Source organism: Gossypium hirsutum, chromosome A13, assembly GCF_007990345.1.
Source record: "Gossypium hirsutum isolate 1008001.06 chromosome A13, Gossypium_hirsutum_v2.1, whole genome shotgun sequence".
NCBI lineage: Eukaryota > Viridiplantae > Streptophyta > Magnoliopsida > Malvales > Malvaceae > Gossypium > Gossypium hirsutum.
The window spans coordinates 16,334,652-16,341,503 of NC_053436.1; the positions used below are offsets into that span (position 1 = coordinate 16,334,652).

The 6,852-nt window shown below is 39.2% G+C and overlaps 1 non-coding gene across 1 annotated transcript; it reads right to left on the reverse strand.

Moving 5' to 3' along the window:
- Positions 1–107, reverse strand: LOC121212957 (small nucleolar RNA R71). Its single transcript, XR_005908327.1, has one exon. It is a non-coding gene; the product is annotated as a small nucleolar RNA R71 (small nucleolar RNA).
- Between the last annotated feature and the right edge of the window lie 6,745 nt (positions 108–6,852).

Genomic DNA, 6,852 nt, shown 5'->3' on the forward strand with positions numbered 1-6,852 from the left:
AAGTTATGTAATGATATCTCTTCTTTTGTGCAGATGGATTTAGAAACACTCTACGATGCATGTGAGAGATACAAGGACTTACTGAGAAGGTGCCTTTACCATGGGTTACCACTTTGGCTCCAAGTTCAAACATTCCACAATGGTTTGAATCCCTCGACTCGGCAAATGGTTGGAGCAGCTACTAGCGGAACCATCAATAATAAAACACTTGAAGATACCTATAAGTTTATTGAGGAGATGTCACTGAATAATTATCAGTGGCAAGTCATGAGGACAAAGCCAACGAAAACAGTCGGCGTGTATAACATCGATTTAGTCACCATGCTATCTAATTAGGTAGAACTCTTAAATAAAAAGATTGATGGTTTTCTTATGCTTCACAGGTTCACCTAGTGATGCAGTGCGAAGCAAGTGGAAGTGGAACAAGCCATTCAGAATACTAACCTTATGACCACAACATGGATAACGAGCAATTAAATTACATGGGTAATAATCCTCGATCTCAAAACAATCCATATAGTAACACTTACAATGCAGGTTGGAGGAACCATCCCAATTTCTCGTGGGGAGGCCAAGGAAATCAAAGACCACAGCATCCTCCTGGTTACCAGCAACCACCCTACCAACAGGAAAAGAAGATGAACCTTGAAGAGATGCTCTCAAAGTTTATATCAGTGTCAGAAACCCGTTTTCAGAACACCGAGACAGCACTCAAAAATCAACAAGCGTCGATTCAAGGACTCGAAACTCAGATAGGCCAGCTTTCCAAACTAATCTCTGAATGACCACAAGGTAGTTTGCCAAGTAATACCGAACCTAACCCAAGGGAACAACTCAACGCAATTATTATTCAAGATGACGAATGAGTCGTTGAGCCTGAACCAGAACCGAGGCAAGAAACTGTGGTAAGAAAAAGTCAAGGTAAGGTAGATCAAAATACAAACAAATCAGTGAATGTCGAATATAAACCTCGTGTGTCATACCCCAACGCGACAAGGAAAGATCGCTCAGATGAACAATTTGGTAAACTCCTTAAACTCTTAAAAAATTACATATTAACTTACCGTTTATTGAAGCTCTGTCGTAGATGCCAAACGCAATGAAATTTTTAAAAGAGCTTTTAGCAAATAAACGGAAGCTGGACGAGGCGTCGCATGTGGAGCTAAACATAGTGTGCTTAGCTATTCTGAAAAATAAGCTACCAAACAAACTAAAAGATCCAGGGAGTTTTACGATTCCTTGCTTAATTGGTAGTTTAGATGTCAATGATGCTTTAGCTTATTTAGGGGCTAGTATTAACATCATACCTTATAAAATGTTTAAGCAACTAGGTCTCGGGAAACCCAAATAGACTAGGATGTGCATTCAATTAGCAGATAAAACTATAAGATTTCCTAGGGGTATTATTGAAAATGTGCTAGTAAAAATCGATAAATTTATATTTTCCGTTGACTTCATTGTTTTAGACATAGAGGAGGATAGCAACACTCCTTTAATTTTAGGAAGGCCCTTTTTAGCAACTGCTAAAACAATTATTGATGTTGGCACAGGTGAGCTCACGCTTCGCGTAGGAGATGAAACATTCACCCTTCAAGCTCGCAATTCTGACCACACATCAGAAATTGAAGGTGATCGTCTAAACCATTCTTTTAAAACTGACCACATAATACAACCCACTTTACAGGAAATAAGTTTGAAGGAAATACATGAGCCACTCTCAAACAATAGTAGAGGATCTATTCATGAAGAACGAAGGCTACAAATAGAGGAGCTAGATGAATGGTGAACACATAAACTGAGAACATATGATAAACCGAAACTACAGTAGGACGAGCCCGATACCTCTCCAAATCAACTTAAGGTTGGTGATAAAGTCTTATTAGATGCCGCAGATCCCCACATTGTTACTACCACACCGAATGAGGAAATCCCTCTTACGGTACTCAGTATTTTTCCATTAGGTATGGTGAAGGTGAGTCATCCCAAGTTCGACACTTTTAAGGTAAACAATACCCGTTTAAAACCTTATTTTAAGATTGATAGGAGGAATAAGGAGTATAAGCTCCTCAAACCACCATGATCATTCAACGGAGAGGTAAGTTGAGCTTAGAATATAAATAAGTGCTTCTCGGGAGGTAACTCGAGCACTAACTGTATTAACTTCTTTCAAAATTTAGTCTTCAACATCTAACTTACTAACAGATCTCTTTTATACAGTTTTCCCACAGAGACACGGCCAAGCACACGGGCGTGCTTATGGTCATGTGAAAACAGGGCAAGGAATTCCCCAACACAAGGAATGACAAAACGCCACGGCCATGCAACATGGCTGTGGCTGAGACTGCCAAAACAACACGGGCGTGCGACACACCCATGTGAAAGACCCATGGTTGAAATTGAGAAACTAGCATGGGCGTGTCGCGTGGTCGAACCTGTTAGATAGACACGGGCGTGGGGCTTGTATACACGGGTGTGGGAGAAGTGAACAAACGCCAGACACGGCTGTGTGCACCCACACGCCCAAGAAACACAGGCGTGTACGAAATGTCAGACATGCCCAAATTCAAAATTCGCGACTCGTATGAGCAAAAATTGGGGAACACGGACGTGTTCCCTAGCCGTGTGGCCCAAAATCTATAAAAACCCTGTACTATTCACTTTCTTCCTCATTCAAAAACCCTAACCCTAGCCGCTGCAACTCCACACGGCCTCTTTGCCACGCCCGTGCACCGCCTCTAACTTTATTTTTTGACGCTCAATCTCTTTCCCCTAGCGTTTGTTTACTCCTTGCATTTCTATTTTACTTATTTCTAATATTTAGTATCAATATAATCTTCATATCTTTTGAACTATTTTTCATTTTGCTCATCATTTTAGCATTTAATTTGTATTCTTAGGTTAGCCATGACATTACTATGCTTATTCTCATGCTATTACCATGCCAATGTCTATCATTTAAATTGCATTCATAGGATTAGCTATCATACATTCTGTGTTAAATCAAGAATAGGAATACCTCATACCCATTACATTTCTATTCTCATTCTCATTGCTAGTATGCCTAAGTTTTCTTTATGTCGGTAGTTTTGGCCGAAATAAGTTAGTTCAATTCATAACTTTTTACTTCTTTGAATTTGTTTCCCAATTATTATTATGCATTTATATATTGTTATTATTTTACAGGCTTTTAATGTCGTCTTCCCGAGGAAAGAAGACCGACGTACATGCTTTAAAGAAGAGGAAGAGAGCATCCTCTTTTGCGGGTCCAACCGTGGAAATTCGTCACCCTCTTCTTCAGTTCTCCCGGAGGCCCCAGGAAGAACTGTTCCAAACACTTCAGGCCCGATCTTTAATTGCGGGCCACTACATCGACTGGGTTGCTGTAGAGCAAGTCCAGTTGGCTTATTCGATTCGAGCCCTCCTAACCACCGACCCTTGAGAGCTATTCTTTGAGATCATAGAGCCCACATACCTTGAGCTCATGATGGAACTATGCTTAACGTTCCATCTCCAGACCGTAATGACGAATTATGATGATCCAGGCACGGTTCAATTTCGCCTAGGCGGATTAATCCGCCAGCTAAGAGTCCCAGAGTTCGATGCTGCACTGGGTTTATACACAGAGAGTTCAAGGATGAGAATGATTTAGACACGCTTAGTTGCCACATACATTTCTCTCCCTCGAAGCGCTGGCACACTTTCGCCCCCAGCACGGCCTCCTACAATCCTAGTCGCTCCAAGGCATCAGTTCTCCCACCATCCCTAAGGTGCTTACACGCTATCTTAGCTCACATGATTACAGGGAGGCGAGAGAGCACTGGCGTCATCAACATTCACGACGTCTACTTCTTATGGTGTATGACGTAAGGGCACGTCATTGACCTTGCCTATTTCATCAACCTTGCAATTTAGCACCAGATGGAGTGGCATCGGAAGGGGGTCATCTCCATTGGCCCCTACGTGACTAGGCTGGCGCGACACTTCAGGCTCTTCAACACCGTGGCCCAAGAATCATCTCTCACCCTCATCGGCCAGATGTCTCCACAAAACATCTCGAGCATGCTTAGCATGAGGATGGTCAAGAGGCGCCGAGGAACCTACCCTCCCCAGTATCGTCTCACCCAATCTACCGAGGAGGAGGCCTATGAGGACATTCCTGATGATGTCCCCCCGCAGGACGAGGACCCACCGACTCAGCCACCACCACCCTCTCGTCCAGTTCATGCGGCAGCTTTATATGTTGACATCTCTGAGCACCTCACTCGATTCGAGCAGCAGTGTTTTCAATGATTTGACAACATTGATGCTACTCTATAGTAGATTTGTCAGCACCTCTACATCTCATTGCCAGCCCCACCTCGCGAACCATCCAGCGATGAAGATGTTTAAAAACATTTATTTATGTTTTTATTATTTTTATTAAAACTAAGTTTTATTTTTATTTTTATCTTTAATTTTTGTTAGATTTTAGAATTTTATTATTAATTTTGGTTATTTCTTTATGAGTAATTATTCTTCCTAATATCCCCTAAAAAAGTTCCTTATTCTATCATAGTTATATAGATCGCATAAGCTCATCATCACATAGGAACTAAACCTCCACCGGGAAAGGTTCTCCACGACTGTCATGTCCTACTCGACCACGACCATAGCTACCACTAGATATAATATTCTTGTGGTGCAGGATTTATGGATTAATGAATATCTACAACCGTCGGAGTATCCTCCTCCACCCTCGAACCGATTACTCTCCAAAACTCCAGTTCGAGGAATTCATCATACAGGAAGTTTCACTTCTCTCCCTCTCTTATTCTTATAATCTAATATCTATCTTTGTACATTGAGGGCAATGTGCGTCTTAAGTGTAGGGGGAATGTTTATTTCATTATCAGAAAAATCCCTGAATAATTGCCTTGTTCTCTTGAAAAGCTCTCATATCATACTTAGGATATATTTTAATTGATTTATGGTTTTGATTGATATATCTCGAATTAAAACATAAAAAATTATGCATTGATTGTTTAAACTTTAAGACATTAGAGAATCAAGCATGATGAGTTGATTTTTAAGAATTTAAAATCTTAGGTTGTTTCCCCAAAGTTTAGGGTATTACTTTGAATTGGAATTCACAAGTTTTTAACATAAAAAAGCCATAATTTTTGTGAGATTTTTGAGCCTTTTGAGCATCTATTCATTCTTTCATGCTCACTCTTATTATTGCTTTGAGTGCGTTAGTATTGAACTGTTATTCTAGAACTTGCTTGATTATGCATGTCGAGACCACACCATTTGATTTGATATGTCAAAATGATTAAGGCACTTAGGATTAACCCACTCATGCCATGAAAAGCCTACCTCCACGATTAACCCCTAGTAAATCCCCTTGAGCCTAACAAACCATTCTTTGTATTGCCCTTAATATTAACCCTTAACCCATTATTGTAGAAATCCCCTAAATTAATCCCTATTTTTGTCGAGATTTGAGTTGAATGGATTGCTTAGCTATGTTTTGTTCTATGTTATTTAACTTGTTCTTTAAAAAAAAGAAAAAGAAAAAGAAAACACTATGTATATTTATTAGTAATTCCATATTCTGAGAAGAAGCTCTGTTGTACGCAAGTGAAGATTAACTCTTTTTCTAGTAGGCAAATTTTCAATTCAATCTCGATTCTAACCCATTCTTTCAGCTTGTGACCACACCCCCTAACCAACCCTCATTACAACCATCTAAAGACCTTTTGATTGATGTACCATCTTAAATTATAGTGATGGAGATTTGATTTTCATGCAAGCTTATGGTAATGACTTTTCATTATCGACTATTGAGTGATTCATTTATTATCCTTAAATACCTCAAGTGATTTGAGTAAATCTTTATTGAGGATGTGAAACTTTATGATATTCTGAATCGAAGGTAATTACTTAGATGAGGGGAGACACCTATGTTTTAGGAATAAAATGCTCAACTTGGAATGTTTGAAACTTTTATGTTCTTTTAGTTGAAACCTCAATGTATGATTACCTATAAATTATTTTGAGATATTATCGATTGAAATTATAAGTTAAGAAGAATTTATTTTGATTATGAGTTGAGAATTTTTCTTGAGGACAAGCAAATGCTTAAGTGTGGGGGTATTTGATAAACCATAAATTATACATATTTTTATCCCATGTTTAATGCATTTTATGGATTATTTCCCATTAGAATTGGTGAATTCGAAGCTCCTAATGCTTTAATTTCATGTTTTATACTTAGGAGAGCATATGAGAGCGAAATGGATGAGAAACGGGCCAAAAATAGAGAAAATGGGCCAAAGTACAAAATCAACAAGGCCTGGACCTCCTCACACGGGCAGACCACACGACCGTGTCAATTTGGCAGGCTCGAACACAACCTGAAGTAATCGAACACAGGCGTGTGCCACGGGCGTGTCCCTGCTGAGCCCAAGTTGAGTCCAATTCAGAAAAGGCTAATTTTGAGGGCTCTTAGGCATTCCAAAGCCTATAAATACACCCTAGAGGAGGAAGAAAAGACACACAGAGAAGAGGGAGTAAGGAATTACTCTAAGGAAGCCAATTGATCCATCTTAGAAACCGGATTCATCATCTAGACTGAAGATCTCTCCTTAATTTCCCTTCAAGAGATTTGGGTTTTCTTTATATTTTGTATTCTTTATTCTTCTGATATGTTTTCTTATTTATTTATGAACTAAATCCCCTAAATACCTAAGGGGAATGAAACCTAAGACGAATCTTGTTATTATTTTCTGAATCGTATGATAAATATTTAACTTGTTCTTAATTATGTGTTTTTAATTCTTGTTTTAATATCCCAGGATACTGATTCAAGAT